The sequence below is a fragment of the Myiozetetes cayanensis genome, unplaced genomic scaffold (assembly GCF_022539395.1).
Source record: "Myiozetetes cayanensis isolate MyiCay16 unplaced genomic scaffold, myiCay2020 scf5-8, whole genome shotgun sequence".
In the NCBI taxonomy this organism is placed as follows: domain Eukaryota; kingdom Metazoa; phylum Chordata; class Aves; order Passeriformes; family Tyrannidae; genus Myiozetetes; species Myiozetetes cayanensis.
The window spans coordinates 10771191-10791394 of record NW_026087742.1 but is presented as its reverse complement, the minus strand read 5'-3'; the positions used below and the strand labels follow the sequence as shown (position 1 = coordinate 10791394).

The 20204-nt window shown below is 38.0% G+C and overlaps 1 long non-coding RNA gene across 6 annotated transcripts in view; it reads right to left on the bottom strand.

Moving 5' to 3' along the window:
• The window catches only part of LOC126648605 (uncharacterized), a 292288-nt gene that overhangs the window by 190005 nt on the left and 82079 nt on the right, over window positions 1–20204 (bottom strand). For 4 of the 6 annotated variants that reach the window (XR_007630844.1, XR_007630840.1, XR_007630841.1 and 1 more), the window contains one exon: window positions 17259–17331. The exons of the other annotated variants lie outside the window; for them this stretch is intronic. This is a non-coding gene — a long non-coding RNA (uncharacterized LOC126648605). The remainder of the gene's footprint in view (window positions 1–17258; window positions 17332–20204) is intronic. 6 annotated transcript variants of the gene reach the window in all.

Genomic DNA, 20204 nt, shown 5'->3' with positions numbered 1-20204 from the left:
TGTTATTCAACATGAAAGATATCTGGAAAATAATCCTGCATAGCAGTAGGCTGCAGCATAAAAGTGATCCACTGAATGCTACCAACAATGAACCAGGAAAAAATTAGTTCAACAAGTAAAAATACGAGCATTTTTTTAAGAACATATTTTATAAAGTAGAAGTTCTTAATCTTCAGAACAGAAAAAAATGTTGGAGATTCAGACTTGCATCCCTGTCCTGTCCATGCACAGCAAGAGGCACTCATGATTCCAGCCTACCAGCTTTTCCAGGAGGGGGTCTCCTGTGCCCATGTGCTACACCAAAAGGCATGGAAAGCTACGCTTCTGTTGCAATGAAATGCAAAAGCAAAATTGAACAACACAAAACTAATTTTTTGAAACTAAATTCTTGGCTTTCAGCCAGCTCTAGGTGTCAGGACATGACCTGAAACCACGAGTGGCTGAAGTCTAACACTTTGAAAATGAGTCCCTGCACCGACCCACAGAACAAGTCCACTACCAGCTCCTCTTCTGCCCAAGGCAGAAGCAGTCCATCCTTGACTTTTCCTTTATTACCAGGCCAGCAAAAGGCAATTTTATCTATACTTCTGACAAGATTTTTAGCCAGCTGTAAACAATTTTCACTATTCATAAAACCTGAAGACCCCAGTTTCTGGTTGGGAAGGTTTTATGCTTCTATGGGATTATGCAGGAAGAGTTTTGGTGTTCACAGATCTCACTGGGCAGTCTGTGTGGTTACTCAGTACTTTTGAGAGTTGGGAACACCTAGAATGTATGAAGCTTGGGGATTTCTCTGTAAAAGCATTAGAGCTGGAAAAAGAGTAACTTGTGTTTGGTCTAATGGTGAACAAATCTGTAATAGCAAAGAAATTCTAGTATTTCAATGCATAAATATAGAGCAGCACTACTTGTTTGCATGCCAGGTCAATTTTATTCCTTTTTTAAATACCAAGAAATGAGGACACTGGAAAACTGTGCAACTTTCCATCAGTAAAACAGTAGGTATTAACTAAAGCCAAGATTCTCCTTATGTATAGTGTATCCTGCCTAGAGCTGCCTTCACTGCCTTTGCTTTCTGTGGACACCACACTGGTTTTGTCCTGCAAAAATCTCTCTTGCACATGAGACCTGAAACCCTCTTCAAACGAGGAAAAGCAGAAAAATGGAAGAGGTCTTAAGAGGCCACATATAATATATCCAAACACGAAATGCTCCAAGTTTATAGACCAAAGTAAACATTTTAGAATATTTGTAATCAGCATAGGGAGTCTTTTATTGCTTTGCAGAATTCTACGCCAAGAAAAAATTGCAGTTCTTTTATTTTTTAATGATGCAGCACACTGTTAATTTGGGTGTAACGCCAAAAAGCTCCACAGCGTTATTCAGGAAAGAGTTGTATAGAAACCCCTCAATGTCTTAAGATAAAATTGAATCTGAATGGCTAAACCACTTTGAAAACAAATCAATTTAAAACTGATTTTGTCCACAACATGCAGTTTTTCACAAACACCTTTTACTACAACAGAGCTACTGGTGACATCCTTAAACCCAGTACATTTATTCTGTTCCTGATGTTGCACACAAAACATGAACACCTTTCTGGTACTGCTCAGACCACAGACAAAACAAATGCCTGAATCCTTCTTCTTTTGTTGGTTCATTCCCATTGTTAAACACAAAGTCCATCTCAAAGCTAGGCAAACACCTTGGAATTTCTCCCACCCTGGCTTCTCGGCTTTTCATCAAAACCATCCTCTCTCTCACCTGCAGTTTTTAAGGTCATACCAAGGCTCCATACACAAAATCTGTTCCCCTCTGGCCCAAACAGGTCAAGACGGGTTTGAAATCTCATCAAAGAAATGTGTATTCTCTTGCCTCTTGTACCCAGGTATTGCATATACCGGGTGGGAAGGAGGAGGGAGACAGAGAGCTGCAGAACATGACTGGAGGTAGATGAGAGGCAGCCACCCAGCCAGGGGCACAGGGCACATCTCACTCAGCTTCTCCTGTCTTGCAAAAGACTTTTTTCACTCTCTGCCCCAGAGGAGCAGCTTTCTAGACAGTTTTACACATGTTCCTAACTATTGCAACAAACGTCTGACCCCACCCCAGCACTCTAAACAAATGCTGTAGGGAAATACTACTCTTCTACAGGAAGGTTGCTTTCCCATTACAAAAGGCAGCTACACTGCCCATCACTAAGCAAAATTATTCAATGTAGCTTGGCTCCTTAAGCACTGATTGTAATGAAATAAACAGAATTATAGTCTGATTTTATCAGCTTTTCAATCTAGCAATTGTCACTTTTATAAATACACAGATACATACACACATACATGTGTGCTTTATGTCTTCCTTGTCATTAGTTTTAAATGTTGCCACACTCCATCACATACATGCTGTGTACATATAGCTATTACTCCTGTTTTATCCTTTTATAGTTAATGATAAGCCTGACAAAAAATTCACTCTATCCCAGCATACACATGTGTTGCACAGGGATGGGATTGGTACATCTTTTCAAGAAACATGTGAAAAGCCAAAACCTCTCAGAGCCCATCATACACTGTCTTGATTAAACTTCCACCACCTTCCACTCACATCAAGAAAAGGAACATGATGGTATAAAGCAAAGCACTGAGGCAAGATGTCTGGCTCTACTGACTATCAAAATCTGAACTTGCAATAGTAAGAGATGTAGGGGACAGAAGGTTGAAAAACAGGAGGTTTTATCTCCCATAAAAGTGTGTGAATAATTAGCCATTTCAGTTCCAGTCCCCATCTCTGAATTTGCACAGGAAACAATCTTGAAAAACTTATAAAAAAATTTAAGTAAATAAATTATATTGTTTGATAAGGCAAGGAACCTGTTGTGTTTTTTTTTACTCAGTGTCCATTAATGCCTAAAAAGATAGCATGTTGTTTCTGCCAGGGTACTTAAAAAACACAACACATAAACCCAGACAGCAAATGACTTCACACTCTCTTATCCTTCCAGTAGTTATAATGTGGCCCTGATCATTAATGTGAACCAATATGAAATTACCTGTTACACTTTTTATTGCTTTTGCATGCAGCCTGAAAAATCACCTTAACCTTATTAGTATTGCCTTACTCACACCCTCTTTTTTGCACTGGCATAAGGAGAGCATAAACATAAAGAAAAAATTGAGTATTTTAGAAAACCTGAAACAGTACAGTCTTTTTCATCCCTACTCACCCTTTTGTAATTACACTTCTATGAGTTCTTATAAAAATAAATCCCAACTCAATTACAGTGCATCTGAAGAAACACAGAAATACTTTTCTCCAAGTTTAAGTTTCAAAAGGAAGCACAGAACCAGGCTGTTCTTTCATTTATCCTGATGCATTTAGAAGTTGCTGCAAAGTGTGCTTGCTGTTTTCTCATTAACTTTTAAATCATCTTAAAATCACTTGGGAATAAAGAAATAATAATAATAACAAAAATAACAAAATGACCCAAGATAGCAAGCTTAGTTCCTTTTCAGGAGCTGCGGAGAATTAGTTCTACTGTTTAGTTCATTCCTTCAGCATTTTATTTCTTTGTTCTGTAAGGATTTTCTGTCCTTGCAATGATGGAAAAAATATTACCCTGTCCTAGAATTTATAAAATCATATAGCTATTACAAAATCTTACAGAATTATTCAACAGCCACAGAGTGCTACAAAGGGAACGTATTTCCTCTTACATGACAAAGAATTTAAAGTAATTTCCATTAATATTATACAGATCTTTTTTGGATCTAGTCCTACTAAATCCTTGTTGAAAAGTCCTGTGGGACTGAAGAAGTCATTCAGGATATTAATAATATTTAATTTTACAATTACAAAGACATTTCATTTGACCTGAAAGTTCAACATTAAGTTTCCAAACTGGATTGAAAAATATAGGATTTCTTATTGAAGTGAAATACATTTTTTCCAATAAATAAAAATGGAACTATAAAAGGTACATATATTTAAATATTGACTAAAGAAAAAAACACAACATCTATTCTTCATACTTAGTTGATTTTATATTTTAACAATAAATAGACTAAAAGATACTGTCTTTTTAATGGGTTTATATAATTTTCATAGAGGGAAGTCACTGAGGAAAGCCTTGAGTTATTATTTTAGTTCCTTCTGTCAACAGAACCCTTGCTTGTATAGGACTTATTTTAAACAGATGTTTTATTCAGATGTTTTTAAAAATTCAAAAAGAGGACTTGAGGAATTTTAGAGACACTATGACTGTTATTAGAACACTTCTTTGCATACAATACCTCCCATTGAAAAATAATATAAAACTAATTGAAATAGTTTCATAAGCCATTTCACACACATCTCCCAAATTTTACGAGAACTCTGTGGCGCTTGAAAACACTTCAGATTCATACACCTCTCTCAAAAAATAATGAAATTTTAGGGATTGTAAACAGTGATAAATTTAAATCCTAAGGCTTCAATTAATCTTGATAAAGTATATTAGTGCATAAATTAGTTTCTGTATAACTAAATACATTCAAAATGCAAATGGTTTATAACCTAGGCACCAGACAGTCTTTAACAGCAGCATCCAACAAATTCCTAGGACTGTATCTACACCAATGCTTAGGTACCTGAGCCTTAACTTTACTTCCCTGTCTCAGTGGGACTACTCCAGGAGTGAAGTTACTCCCTGTGTTAGCATCTGTTAAATGAGATCCATAATTACAGCTGGCAGTTGGAAAACTGAAGCAAAAATGAATTAGAATTTCAAATATTTCAGTATATATACTATTCCCATGTCACCAATTACAGTCCCATCTGTACAAAACTGTACCAAAAATACTCGTATTTTAATATCCTTCCCTTTCATCTCTAAATACTTTGCTTGCATTGAGAAATAAATTTGAAAAGCTGTTTTTTCACCAGCAACCACCCTATAGAATGGTCAGCCTTGCTATCACCAGCAGCAATACATTACCATTGCACAAACTACTACTTAATGTTGGAACAAACTTATTTCAGTAGTGGTACAGTTTTCATCATTTTTGAGTTGTTGACCATGTTAACATCACAAATTCTCTTATATATAGATAAAAGAAATATTATGGGTATGCTATCAGGTAGAAGTAAGCAGGAAGGTAAGTTATCTTAAAAGAGGAGCTTTATCTATGAACTTGGGCACATGTGCTTTCCCTCCCCTCCTTCTTTGCACTCTCCTGCTTCTGTAGTATTGATAATTCACTACAGGATTTATAAAGCTCAAAACAATAAAACCCTCAAATAATGCATGTTCTATTAGAAAAGAAAGTTGGAGCAGCCCCAGTTTTCTTTTTTTTTTTTTTAAGAAGAAATCTTAAGGGCAAAAGCAATCCAAAAATGTATGGTGTTTACTATTATACTATTATACAGAATATGTGTCTACAGAGTATACTGTGTTTCTGAAGAATAAATCTCTCTTTACTAGAGTACTTATGTCTTGCCAAAAAGCTTGAAAAAAATGATAGTAGTTCTATCCAAGGTAGCCTAGATAATCACTTTATTCAATGAAATGGAAAACCCCATAATACTATATACTCTGTTGTGTTTATATTTTAGTTTCCAGACACACACTCTAGTATTATCAGAAATAAAAAAAAAGCCTTAGTCTAACAGAGAAATTTTGCAGGTTATCATAGAACAAATGTTACCTCCTGGAAAGTAAAGAAAAAACTCTGAACTCAGAAAGCCAAGAAAAAATAAAAAAGGATATTTTCACCTGTATTAAGAAAATCATGAGACCATCTGATTTACTGCTTCTCTTTGCAGCCTTAAGGAAACAGCATCAAACTATTTGGACTCAGTAATGCAAGAAAAATAGAATGCAAGCTCTATAATCTGAATTAAAATAGATACATGAAAACAAACAATTATCTTTGTCTAAAAACTCTTCTGTTAAATTAGAGCTAAAATAATTGGTTTTCATTAAAACTGATATCTTTCAGGTCTGTAGAAAGGTAAATCATTTACAAACACACCCAGGAACTGTTCTTCTGAAGCTGCCAGTTTCGTGAAATTCCAAAGAACTTTGAGAAAAATATTACTGTCATGAATAAAGAAAGAACAATATTTCAATCTATCTCCCATTAAAAAGCTTCATTTTACATTATTAATTTAAAATATAATGGTGTATATGAAATAGAAAGGTGTCAATTGCATAAGTGCTTGCTCCCAAGAGTCCCACCAGTTTGAATATATTTTTCCAGATAAATAGGACTATCTATAAGTATAGTAATTTTAAGAAATAGATATTTTTTCCATCCTCCACTCTCCTCCCCCCCCCCCCAAAAATATTTATGAAATATATTAAAACAGCTGACTAGGTACAACACTTCTGTTATGACACAGCAAGTTTACTTGCTGCACTTAAAAGTCTGCATTGTTGTAAAGCTCTATTGTAAATTTCCACGGGAAAATATTTTAAAGTATTCCTCAAATCCTGTGAACTATTAAAAAAAACCCAATACTGATCACAGACACTGCTATGAATTATGTTGTCCAGTGCCAGAAATCTGTGCAATAAAATCAGCTTACAACACTTATTATAAGGCTGAACATTTGCCATGTGAATAATCACAACTAGTCTCTTCACCAGTTTGAGAAATTGGGGGTTTATATTATAAAATCTTCTAAGTTTCATACAAGATTTTGTAGGTAAATGATGACCCAGCTTTGGGGATGAATACCTATAAAAATAAGTGCTTGTACATTTCAAATACCAACTAAATTCATATTGCATTAAGGATAAACATCTGTGAAATCACTTGATAATCACTATTCAAGTACATCTGAAATACTGTGTTTCCATGTATGATTTAGTTAAGGAGAACAGGCAAATATGCTGTAAGGACTTTCATGGATTCTGTTTCCTCCCTTTCCTTTACAGCTTAAAATGTGAAGTTGTCAGAAGCGTAGCTCATGAACAAGACCATTAAAAAACAAACAAAAAAAAAAAAAGCCATACAAAAATAAATCAAATAAGCAAAGCAGTAAAATTTAATAGGTTATTCACTCAATGGCACATAAGATTCTGAAGGAGAAGAATACTTTTAACAACATGGTATTCCTTTAACAGAGACAATCGCTGCATTAGAAGCGACACAAAGTGAAGACAGACAAGATGACCATTTCTGTCCACACAGAATAAATAAAAAACCAAACAAAACCAAGACCCCAGACCATTATCACGTGGAACAGAAAGGACCTTCTTGAAACGCAAAGTCAACAGAGGGACAAGCAGGTGTTTGCATTCTCTGCAATTTAACTCATGGGCTTCATTGTGTGCTTCACAGAAAGAAAAACAGTTTCATTTGTAGATCTCGCGGGGAAACAAAGAATTTCAACAAGGAGTCCCGATAAACATCTTACGCTGTTAAACATCTTCACCGGGAGAGAGAGAAAAATCTCCCCCGCTGCAAGCAGCCGTGGACATCTTTTGTTCCCTGATAAATATTTGCCTTTGTCTTTTGTGATAAGGTCTGCTGCCTTCGCCTAGCGCACAAAAAGGGCCCGCTTGTTTCTGTACAGAAAACATTTAATTAAGATCATTTCCGATTTTCAAGGCCCCCCCCTCTCCCCCCAGCGCTGAGGAAAAAAGAAGAGCGAAAAGGAAAGAAAACCCGACCCCCGCTGGCGGGGCGGAGGGGCCGGGGAGCCCGGCCGGGACCCGCCGGGAGATGCCGGGCCGGGCAGGGAAGAGCCAGGAGAGGCCGGGAAGGGCTGGGAAGAGCCGGGAGAGGCCGGGAAGGGCTGGGAAGGGCAGTCAACAATCACGCCCGCTCCGTCCCGCCGCTCTGGGGAGCACCGCCCTGCCAGGGAGTGCGGGGTCAGCATCTCCTGCGGCCCCGGTGCCGCAAACACGGGCCGGGACGGGCGTGGGACGAGATGCTTGAGTTTGCTCCGGCTGGCCTGGGAGGAGCAGGGAAAAACGTTGTTTCCGTTGTTTCGCTTGTTGGAATTTTTTCTGCTTGTTTTTTTGACTGTGTTTTTTTTCTTCTTCTTTTTTTTTTTTTTTCACGTGGATTTAGACCGAGTTGCTCTTCCCGCTACGCCTCTGGTTTTTAAATCCTTTAAAAAGTAACGTACAGTTTGGGGGTTTGCCTCTTTGTCACAACTCAAGCTTCACCAAAACATCACAACCTTCTTTACCAAAATGAAGAAAAGAACAGCTTTAATCATTATTTTAAAAACAAACAAACAAACAAACAACAACAACAACAACAAACATGCCAATCTCTACGAACTCCACGGTGTTAGTTCCCCGAGGACTTCACCTGTTTTATATACCAGAGTTAGAATGCACAGAATAGTCCCCAGTGCTGTAATACTTTGAAACACTGAAAAGAATATCTAGGAAACAAAATCATTATAATGTGTTTATGCACACACAGACAATATAAAACTACCAAAGCTCTTAGTTCTTATGTGTATGTTCATTTACCGGAATTAATCCTCTTTATCGTGTTGACTGCCTGCAGGACCCAATCCTGGAATATTTCTGTGTGCCAGGTACTTGGAACAATGTTATTAAATGAGGATTCACTGCAAGTCTAAGCCACTCAGCAGTTACCTCCCTGCATACCTCAGGACAACACGCCCATTCATAACTACAGACTTATTTCTTTACTCTGTATGAAATTTTGTGAAGAAACATCAACAAGAATACTGGTCTGAAACAGGGAGAACAAAAATGCAAAATTTAAAACCACGTGACGTGAGTAAGAAGAAATACAGCAAAGATAGTCCATCAGGAAATATGCACAAAGTTGGAAGAAAAATCATTCCTGCAATCAAAATATAAACCAACCACAGGAGATTAGCTCATACTGTGGACATGACACAGTCCTGAGAGATTTTCCTTTGGTTAAATATTCAGAGCACAAAGTTGCATTTTTTCCTTCAAACCTTAGCAAAATAAACTATAATATTTGTACTGTGTTTCAGAGAGAATAACTAAATTTTGTTTCTCCAGGACTATCAAAGTTTTTATTTCATGAATGAATTTGTGTGATGCTAAAGACAGCACCATAAACAGAAGGAAAAAAAATGGTTAATGCAAATAAATCAAAGTCATTCCATCCTTCTCTGGCCATCTGTCTCCCCATGAATACACATGCGAAAAATAGAATTTGCTAAAAGCAGCTTTTTTAAAAGTCTATCACATTATTGTTCCAAGTAAAAAAACAAGAGCATAAAGTGCCAACAGTATCATCTTACCTGCTTTTTAAGCAAAAGTGTAAAAACACAATACACAAGAAAGCCTGCAAGCTGACAAAGACTCTGGATTAGCAACAGCAATTGACCCAGTGAAAATGAATCAGACCCACTTTTTTTTTTTTTTTTTAAATGAAACAGATTACTCCCCTACATATTGACACATCAAAAAAATATGATTATAGCTCAACTTGATATTACAGTGCATACCATGCGCCTCTATGCTCTTAGCAGGTTTGCTCATCAGAACACTCATTCAACAAAAAGTATTTTTTATGATCCCATAAATGTTGTGCTAATAGTTTTGAACTGAGAAAGGTAAATGCACCTTATGTTAGTCTGCTTTGCATAGACTCATTTCATGAGCTCTCTAGTAGCTGCTGAGTGAGAGCTTCATTTTTTTAACCTCCATTAGTAGTAAAAAGTTTTGGATAAGGTGCCTCACTGGAAGTCTTGAACATTCTAAAACTTCACTGTGAAACTAAAGTTAATTTTCTTAACAGCATCACAAACCTGACAGGAGTGTTTCAAGGTGACTCTATACATATTACCATGTGTAAGATCAGTACCTAAAACACACTATATTTAAAGTAACATAATCCAAATCTTTGGTATGTCTCTGTTTTATGTGTGAGCAGTAGGATTCAATGAATTTACATTTTTATAGGGGAGGAAATGCTGTAATAAACGATAATGAGAGTACCACAAACAGAATACAGTCTTTTCACAGTTTGTGTGAATTTGATGACAAAGAAAGCCATAAACAAGACCAAAGAGTGTAATGGGATTAATCCAAGATTATCTTAATTGATCCTCTCCATAAGTACAGTGAAACCACATCCACTTAAGAGCATTCAAGAGGATAATGAGTAAGCAGGAATTACCCAACTTCAACGTCAGCGTTGGGCTGACAGTATCAAACAACCGTGCAGAATACTGGACACAGGTTAAACTAAGATAAAGATTAAAAGTCCAGTTAGAGAAGGACTTGAAAACCTATGTTTCAACTTCTGTTTATATAGGCAGGACAGATAAAGATAGCTGTAAACTTGAGACTACTTCAGCACGCCGGGGATACGCTTCTTAGCATATACTTGATAAACTTGTACTCTAGAAAAGTGAGATAAAGCCTTTTCCAAAGGCAATCTGATTTTTCTTTTTTTTTTCCTACAAAGTCTGGGGCCAGAAGAAAGATGTTCTATTTATCAAACAAAATGGGGTAGGACTAGTTGTAAGTGGTTCAAATATATTTAAGAAATACGGAAGTGCACTTAGTACCTACTCCAATATCTGGCCATTGTTTAAACAACACAGGACTAAAAACATTAGCTGTTAATAATCAAGGAAAGCTAGAAACTTAGGGAGATATGGATCGTAAGTTAATCTTATCTTTATCAACTCAGTAGAAAAAGAAGGAAACAAAGGCAAATGCGTAACAAACAAAGCATGCTGCCTATTACTGGCAGTTCAGGCACAATCCACACAGAACAGAAAGTATGCAATGTTTTCCTGGAGAAAAAGATCTGTTTCTATGTCACAATACAATTTTTTGTAATGCATATTAATGTTATTGAGGGGTTTGGGGTGCTTACTTTTAACATAAGTCATCTGTTCACATCATTTATTGCCAACAGTTCAAGTTTATATTTTCTGATCGAAGAGATACAGAGAGAAGCTGTCTGAGTGTTCAGGGATGGGGTTGGGAAAGCCAAAACCCACCTGGAGTCTGGTGAGGGATGCACAAGGCAGCTAGAAGGGCTCCTACAGGTACAACAGCAGCTACAGAAAGAAATATGGGCATGCTGTGGAAATAGGGTGGAGGACATGGGGCATGGAAAATACCACGGTGCTCAGTGTCTGCTTCACTCATTAAGATTGGAATCCCAGGCCCCCAAGACATTAGGGTAAATACAGAAGAAGGAAGTCTTAGCCTCAGCAGACAGATCAGGCTAAGGATCATTTCAACAAACTGAAGCAGAGATAACAAGTCCCTGAGATCTGACGGGATCTACCCATGAGTGCTGAGGGAGTGGGCTGCTGTCCCTAAAAGACCACTCTCAATAATCTCTGAAAGGTTGTGGTGACTGGAATAGGTTCCTGAGGACTGGAAAAAAACAAATGTCAACCCCATCTTAAAGAAGGGCCAGAAGGAGGATTCAGGGAACTACAGGATGCTCAACCTCACCTCAAGCCCCAGGAAGGTGCTGGGACAAATTTTCCAGAAAAATATTCCAGACACATTGCAGAGAAGTAAATTATAGCAGTAGTCAGCACAGTACTGAAAAGGGAAAGTCCTTCTGGGCCAACCTGAGAGCTGTCTACGATGAACTGAACAACGAATGTTTTTCTTGATCTTGCATGGCTTCCCATAACATCCTCACAGACAAAGGAATGATATGTGGACCAGGTTAAGTAGACAGTGAGGTGGACTGAAAACTGTGAGAACTGCAAAGCTCAAAGGGCTGTGATCAGCACAAACTTCACCAGGAGGACAGTCCCTAGTGGTCTACCCCTGGGGTTGATCTCAAGGATAATTTTTTTTAATTATCTTCCTCAATGACATAGGTGATGAGATGGAACTCACACCAAGGGAGTTTGCTGATGATGCAAAACTGGGAGAAGAGGCTGATATGCCAAAGAGTTGTGCCGTTCTGAGTGAAGCAGAGAACTGGGCCAACAGGAACCTCATGAAATTCAACAATGGAAAACACAAAGTCCAGAACCTAGGGAGGAATTACCCCAGACAGCAATACATGCTGAGGGCTGACCAGCTTAAAAGCAGCTCTGTAGGAAAAGACCTTGAGTTCTGTTGGACATCAAACTGATCGTGAGCCAGCAAAGTGCCCTTGTAACATGCTGACACTCTGGGTTGCATTAAGATAACCATTGCTCACAGGTCAAGAGAGGGGATCCTTTCCCCAGCAAAGTCCTGGTCAGACACATCTGGGTCCCAAGACGGGTTCCCCAGTACAGGAGGGACAGGGACATACTGAGGGAGAGCAGCAAAGGACCACAAAGAGGACTAAAAGCCTGAAACACCTGTCATATTAGCAGATGCTGGAACTGTTCAGCGTGGAGCAGAGAAGGCTCAGGGGCATCTTATGAGCATCTATAAATACTTTAAAGGGGAAGGAAAGAAGACAGAATCAGAATTTTCTTGACAGGATAAGGAGCGACGGGTAGAAGCTGAAATACAAGAAATTTCATTTAACTTAAGAAACCACTTTACTATTGTGAGTGTAGTTGAACACTGGAACAGGCTGTTCACAAAGGCTTTGGAACCAAAAACTAACTGGACATAGACCTGAGTAGCCTGCTCTGTCTGACGCTGCACTCAACAGGGGCTTGGACCAGGTGATCTCCAGAGATGCCTTCCTGCCTCAGGCCATCTCTGATTCTGTATGTGAGGCACTGTGATAAACATCATTGTAAAACACAACACAGCTGCATATTCACTGTTTTTGGCTACCAGAATTATTTCTATTAAATTATCCAGGCTGGAGAAAAAAAAAAAAAAACCAATTTGAAGTTAGACAAGTGGATATATAGTCACAAGAGTAAGCTGTAAAGTGAAGACAGGCATGTCTCATCCATTGAAAAAAAAAAAAGAAGAAAAAAAAAGAAAAAAAGAGGAGAGTCTGAGAGAGCTCAGCCTCTTGAGCCTGCGGAAGAGAAGTCTTGGGGGAACATAATGCTGTCTACAACTGCCTGACCAGAAGATACAGAGAAGATAGAGTCAGACTCTTCTTGGAGCTTCACAGTGGAACTACAAAAGGCAACAAACCTAAGTCAGAACACGGGAAATTCTGATTAGATAGAAGAACTTATTTCTTTGTTGATTTACCATGAGAGTGGTCAAACACTGACACAGGGTGTGCTGACAGGAATCTCCTCATGAAGGAATTCAACGTGGGAATTCAAGACACAACTGGACATAGCTCTGAGAAACCAAATCTAATTAGATCTGTTTCTGGAGGTCCCTTCCAGTCTCATTTATACTGTGATGCTGTGATCAAAATGACTGCAGAAAGACTAGGTATGTAATTCTTAGGTAACTCTCCAAGTATGAGTACATGGAGTATGGCAGCTTGTAATTGCTTTGCTCTTGATGAAACTTAAAAGAATAAAAGAATGAATGTCATAAGAGACAATGAACTGCTCCTCTTTCAGACTGGTTACTGAGAATCATCACTGCAAAACTATCAGCAAGAAGTTACCTTAGTATCAAAGACTGGTTTGGAAGATTTCCATAACTGACACTTAACTTTTGATTTATTTTATTAAGTACATAACAAACCACATAAGTATGATAGCAAGCTTTTCACTTCTGAAGTCACTTGTAATTTATACCTTTCACTGTTACCCTGTCAACACAGCGTGGTTTTTTCTCACAGATATTTGTACATAACTAAGTGTTATCTAACTCCTGGTGAAGGTTCTTGGATTTTCTGCAAGATACATCAGTATTATTAAGAGAACTCATACCAACAAAAAAAGGAAACCAAACAACAACAACAAAAACCAACAAAAACAAGGAAACAAACAAACAAAAGGTATTAATGCCAAAGAAGAACCCTGAAAATATTTCACAATGTGTGCGGTGGTGGCCTGGAGAGGGGCAGAAGATGAGGCTGGTCATTGCAGTATCCTTCCAACATCTGCTGAGTGTGAACCCCCGTGGGTACAACCCTGTGCTGGCCACCAGCACTACCAGCAGAACCCCAAGGGCAAGGGGATGTGCTGGGCAGACATTTGAAATCAGCTCAGCTGCTGATGGGCTATGGCTCTGTCCACAAGTATAATGCCAGTGCAGCAAAGCTTTCTTCCCTTCAGCCTTGGCACAACATAAACACAGCTCCCCCTCCCTCCCAGGAACGCTGGGGAGCCTGCACAGCACCATGCTGGGTGGATAATAAATGGGTTGCAGTGCCTCCTCTGCCCCTTAACCAGTTCCACAGCACAGACGTGTCCTGCTACCCTGGGACTGAGACCTCAAATCGACATCTACTTCTGGCATGTTCCTACTTGGATCTCCTCTCCTCAGACCAGGCCTGGGATTACTGTCTCCATAAATACATCAACTGATTCCACTTAGGTTCAGGTTTGCTCCCACTGGGACTGATAAAAGAGCAGTCAGTGACCAGAACAAACCCCTCAGAGCACTCTGTTTGTTCACAGGAGAAAAAAATTGGAACAAACAGGTCTGAAATAGATTCACAGGTTTCCCTTTTTTTCTTTGAACGTCACCTTCCTAGAATCGTCTTACAGACCACTTGTCTGTTCCAGGCCCTTTCCTTAGATAAATATTGGCAATGAACACTCTCACAGGCAAAAGGGATTTTTAACTCTTTACTGATCCTTTGTGCTCTAGATGCCAGCTAGACAGAAGTGTTGTTCCTCTTTACATTGGATTCTAGACTGTACCCGAACTATTATTTTGGTTTTCTCCCACAAATTCAAGGGTTAAACTCACATTAAAAACAAACAAACAAACCCCAAATATATAATAAAATATTTTTTTGGTAGAAATGCCCTTAAAAGGAAATTAAAATACAGACTTGCAAAGGAGATTTCATACTACACTCTTACTGGCATAAATGAAACCAGCATTTCTTGGCATTGTACTTGATGACATACAAATGCATTAGAAAAGATTTCCCTGCCCTGAAGACTTCATATATTTTTTAGCTACCCGAGAAACCTCTAAATCAGTGGTTTAATTCACTGGCTAATGTTTCAGAGAGTTCCTATGAGCTATAGGAGTTAAGTTAATTTTCTTCAGGGCATGAGTTTTAGGTTACACTTTTTGTTTGAGAAAAATAAATTACAAATGTCATCCATGTGCTTTCCTCAGCCTAGCAATCCCTTGCAGGCATCCTCCTGCACATCTTTTAGGAGGGAGTTAAGATGGGCATCTTCATTCTTTCCTACTGGGCTTTTCTTCCAAAAGATTAATTTTCAGTCTTTCTTGTTTGCTTTATACTGGGTTTGTATTCCCAGGCTACTTCTGTAGGAAATTGCATGTTTCAGACTATCTTTAATATCTAAGAAGCCTCTTTGAAAGGGTCAGCTTGTCCTGAAACAAGATTCAAGATAAATTGTGGTAGTCAGAGACTTCATATACAAGCACCCCAAGTAGAAGATCAGATTTTTTTATTCTTAAAAAAAATCAGTTGAAGGCATCTACCATCTATGGATGTTTAATAATATTTTTAGGACACTTATGCAAAATTTTGCCTCTTGATTCTTTTCACTCTAAACTTCTATATGACCCCTTATTTACACTACTAATTTATGTAGTAACTGATGTAAAAAAAAAATTGTAATCAGTTAGGCAACCAATTTTGCCATTGTCTTATCTCTGTTATTCTTTCTATTTTATCTTTTGCTTATCCTTTTACTTAGGCATAAATTCACAGAATAGTTGAAGGTTCTGAATCTTGTTTTGTTAGTTTTCCCCTGACTACTGTGCTGGTTACACTGGAGAGATAGGAGAGCTGGTGTCAGAGTTCACCACAGTATGCTCAGGCCAAACAGGTGAATATGAAAAATGCCCGTGTCTCTGAAGTATCCAGGAACCCACTGAAACCCAAAACAAACCAAGTGAGCCCTCACAAGACCTACTGAAATGTGAAATTAAAAGGTCTAGAGCACTTCTATGAAGTGCTAGAGCAGATCCCCTTGGAAATCCATGGGCTACTTTTCCTTCAGTAAATTTGAAATGGATTTGAAACAGTGAGGAATGACCTGTACTCTGCATGGATATTATTGCTCGTCAGTTATGCAAACTCTGGTGTATTGAAGCTACACTATTTTGTTCCAATGCTATCACCACACCAGACCAAGAGTACACACTCAGTGAGGGCTATAAATAACTACAATTAATTGCGTGCTATAAATAATTACTGTTAAAAAAACTGACTTTTGCTTCAGAGTAACTGTAATAAATAACATTTTCTTCTTCTAAAGGCAATCCCAATTTGATGCACTCTTGTACTTGTCAAGTTCTTAAATGCAACTCTGGCCCTGCTTTCCATGCATAATTATCTCTCAAATGATAGCAACCTAATTAACCTCCTTCTGTGTCTAGTTTGCATTCAAGTCAAACCCAGAAGCGCAGTCACTGATAGCCCAGGAAAGGTACAGTCAACCTGCTTTTGGTTTGGGGCTTCTGTGCCAAAATCCAGATTTGCCTGAAGCAGGTCCTGACTGGAAGCAGCAAATATTCTGCCAGTCCTAAACTGGTGTTTATTCAACATGGAAAGAAGATAAACTCTTCAGATGTGGAGGCCTAGAACTCTCCACTAAGCATGTAAATATTGAAGCAATTTGGGCAAATTTGAGCAATATTTTTAGTACTATAAAAGGCACCTTCTCTTCTGCCCTCTTACTACAGTAACAAAAGGGCAGAAGATACCTTTTGTAAGAGGTTGCCTGAATATTAGCAGAAGGCCACTTTTCCTTTTAAATTACTGAAATCTTTTGGTGGAAAGGGAAAGGAAGGAGTGAAAAATATGGACAATTTTAACTTTAAAAATTATGGTTTTCCAGAAATAGATTGAAAGTGGGATTTTAGAATGGAAAACGCTAGGCACTGTTCAGAGATAACACTTGCCAGCCTGAAGGCAAAACCATTGTAAAACTGGACAGGACAAACCAGAAGTTCTAAAGAAGCATATATAGAATATTTTTAAACATTAAATATATGAAAAAATAGAAATCTGTGTAAGAGAAGGCCTATGTACAAAGCCCAAGAATAGAAGTCAATAGGAGAATAGAGGTCACTAGGAGCTGAAAAGTCTTTACACTGCTTTTAGCAGCCAGCGCACGGTTGTAAGCATGGAAGTGTTTAAAAACTCTGCTTTATGTGATTTCTAAAAAAATTGTTCTTTTGGGTATATATTGACTCAAAGCACAACAGTTCCAAGCAAAGAAACTAGAATGGGACTTCCTTCATCCAAGTCATCAGCTCCACACTAATTGAGTAATAACAACACAGTAATGCAGCTCCCCCTTACCATTCAAGCCGTAGACTTAGTGTTTAAACGGTGACTTGTTTTTCCAGATACGCAGTGTAAAATCCCTAAAGACCTAGAAAAGGAAGGCAATAAAAGGCAGTTAGAAAAGCATGTGTTTTACTAAGTTTGACTGGAAATCTGTTAATTTTGTATGATTTCTGGCTTGAGATCTAGCTGAGCACATCAGTGGGAGGCTAATTTAAATGACACAGGTATTGACGCTTTCTGAATTTTCAACACTATTGGGCCCATAAAGGGTAACTTGACAGCATCACATCATCAAGTCACATGCCAAATGTTCTGTTCACAGTTACCTTCAAGTCCTTGCGCTGAACTCACCTGACAGTGATGTTTAATGAGGAATAAGGCGTATCCCCATTGCTTCAATGCCCCCCTTTTTGAGAAGGCACTGATAATACTCTTTTGCATTTATTTACTTCTTCTAGCACAGATAGTTCTAAGACTACTAGAGCACAATTAATTTGAATGTTAAAATATTCCATATCTACGAATTAACACCCAGACTCCTCATATCTCTTTTTGTAAACTTACATATTAAAGTAGGTGAGATGTGCTACACCAAAATTGATAGCAATTATGATAGGTCAGAAAAATAGCAACATTCTCCTCGGTGCAAAATAATAGTTTTAAAAGTCAATGTTTAAGGTTTCATCTGAGTCAATATTGAAAAATATTCTAACTTATTACTTTACAGTAAGGAGAACAATACTTATCACCTGAAATAACAATTAAGGTTGTCTCTGCTACAGATTCTCAAATCTCTTTAGAAACAAGATAAATATACAAACTATATATATACACACGAGATAAATATATAAATATATATACAATCTTCCTATAACAAATCAGAGAATCTATTTTACCCACATAAATGGGCGGTAATTATCTCACAGAATGCAGAGGAACCAGACTCCAAGAGAAGCTACAATATGATAGTTTTCCCTCATAGACCTTCAAAACCTAAACTCTTTGCTTTGGGACATGCTCAGCAGGAAAGCTGACACTAGGGAGATCCAAAAAGCTAAAGATGGAGAAGAATCAGAAGTGAGAAAATTATTTCTAGTTCTGGTGGAAATCATTGTACAAACCCAGTGCTACTGATGTTTTGTTGGGTTGGTTTTTTTGTTTCTTTTTTTTTAACTGGAGGTATATTTAAAGGAATCTGTAAGAGATTTTAAACAGCAATCTGGACTTTTACTATTGCTAGAAACAAAGTATTATTAAAGCTATAACTGTAACTGCTACTGTTTAAAAATATTCTTTGTGTTTCTTAAATCAGCATTTTACTTATGATATTCACCAGATGCTATTCCTGCTAAATAGGAAAGTATGTTCAACTGGTAACTAAAACTAAATAAATGGAAGGCTAATTAATTAGAAATAACATAAGTGCTAATAATATAGCTATAGTACTTACAGATAATGTTTAGCAATAAGGACAAGGAAGACAGACACACCAACACACACACACACACACACCAGTGCCAGAATCCTTAAGAAATTATCACAGCATGATCTCCACTTATGTGTGTTCCCTTGTGGAGTGCTAACACTACGCATAATGGAGACTGTGGAGTGGAAATATCAGCAAAGATCAACCATTGTAAATCCTTCTGCAAGCACTGGAACTGACACAGCCAATTAAACTGGTTCATATAAGAAACAGGCAAGTCCATAAACACGGGAGAAAGACAAGTAATTTGGTAGTTAATTCGCATAACAAAAAGCAAGTCCATAAAGTTGTTTCCAATTCAACGCTGCCCTTAAGAAGTGTGCTCTCCTTAAAAGGGAGCATGTAGAGGCAGTAAAGGTCATCAGCTCAGCACTAGACAGTACATGACATGGACATGAATCAGTTATCTTCTCCCAAAGAGAAGCTGGCTAAAAGTTCATGGAAGGGTCCTCAAGTTTCTGGACAAGTCCTCTTGTTTCTGCTCAGATCTCTCTCTACCAACTTCTGCCTCCCTGCCATTCCTGGATATATTAAAAGAAATCGATATGCATGGCAGGAAACCACAGCAAAGGTCCCAAAGCAATCTATTAATTTCTCATCTTTATATTATTGCTTTAGAGAATTCAAAATATACATGCTTAGTAAGAAACACATGAATAAAAATCCACTGTCTTGAATTTCCAAGTGTCAGTTGTCCAAAGAGTCACATGATAAGAAGGTGGAGCTTTTTGGTTTATTTATTCAACTGAATGAAATGGTATTACCTCCTGTAAATTTTACTGAAGTAATCACACTGCAAAGACTTATTCTTCCATTCTGTCCCAAAGTAAAGTGAAAAGTAATTTCATTTTCACGTTGGTTTCAGTACTGGAACTAGCACAACTCCTGGTGTTGCTCTTTATTACAAGCTTTGCCTTTCTTCAAAGACAGCTCTGTTGGTATTATTGAAATAAGAGCCTCTAGAGTGATTTTTCTGAGCAAGCAAGAGTTTAAAACAGTTTGAGGAGAGTGTGAGGTTACTTACTGGGAGGAGAGTGGGAAGAAGTACAGATAAAGCAAACAAAAGGCCCAGCTAGATGACCTGCAGATTCAGACCTTTACTGAAGGTCCAAATGTCAACTCCAACAGAATACAAAAGTGTAAGGTTTGGGTAGAACTGGATTTTGTCAAGATGTCCTCGTGCTGAGTTTGGAAAACAGCAACACAAAGATGGGCACAGATGTAGGCAGTCTGCCACACACACAACTTCAGCTTCATTCTGGTTTATATACCACACTTACACCAAAACATAACCTCTTTGCATTCAGCCCCATTTTCACTGAAAAAATGGCTTCCTAAAACCCAGTTAGTTTTCCACATCTTCCCACTCGACAGCTAAGCCAGCTGTGAATTGTGTTCAACACTTCCATGAAGCAGAGGAAGGATGAGAAAGGAGAAATGACAACCCCATGCTCCAACTGGAAAATTTCACT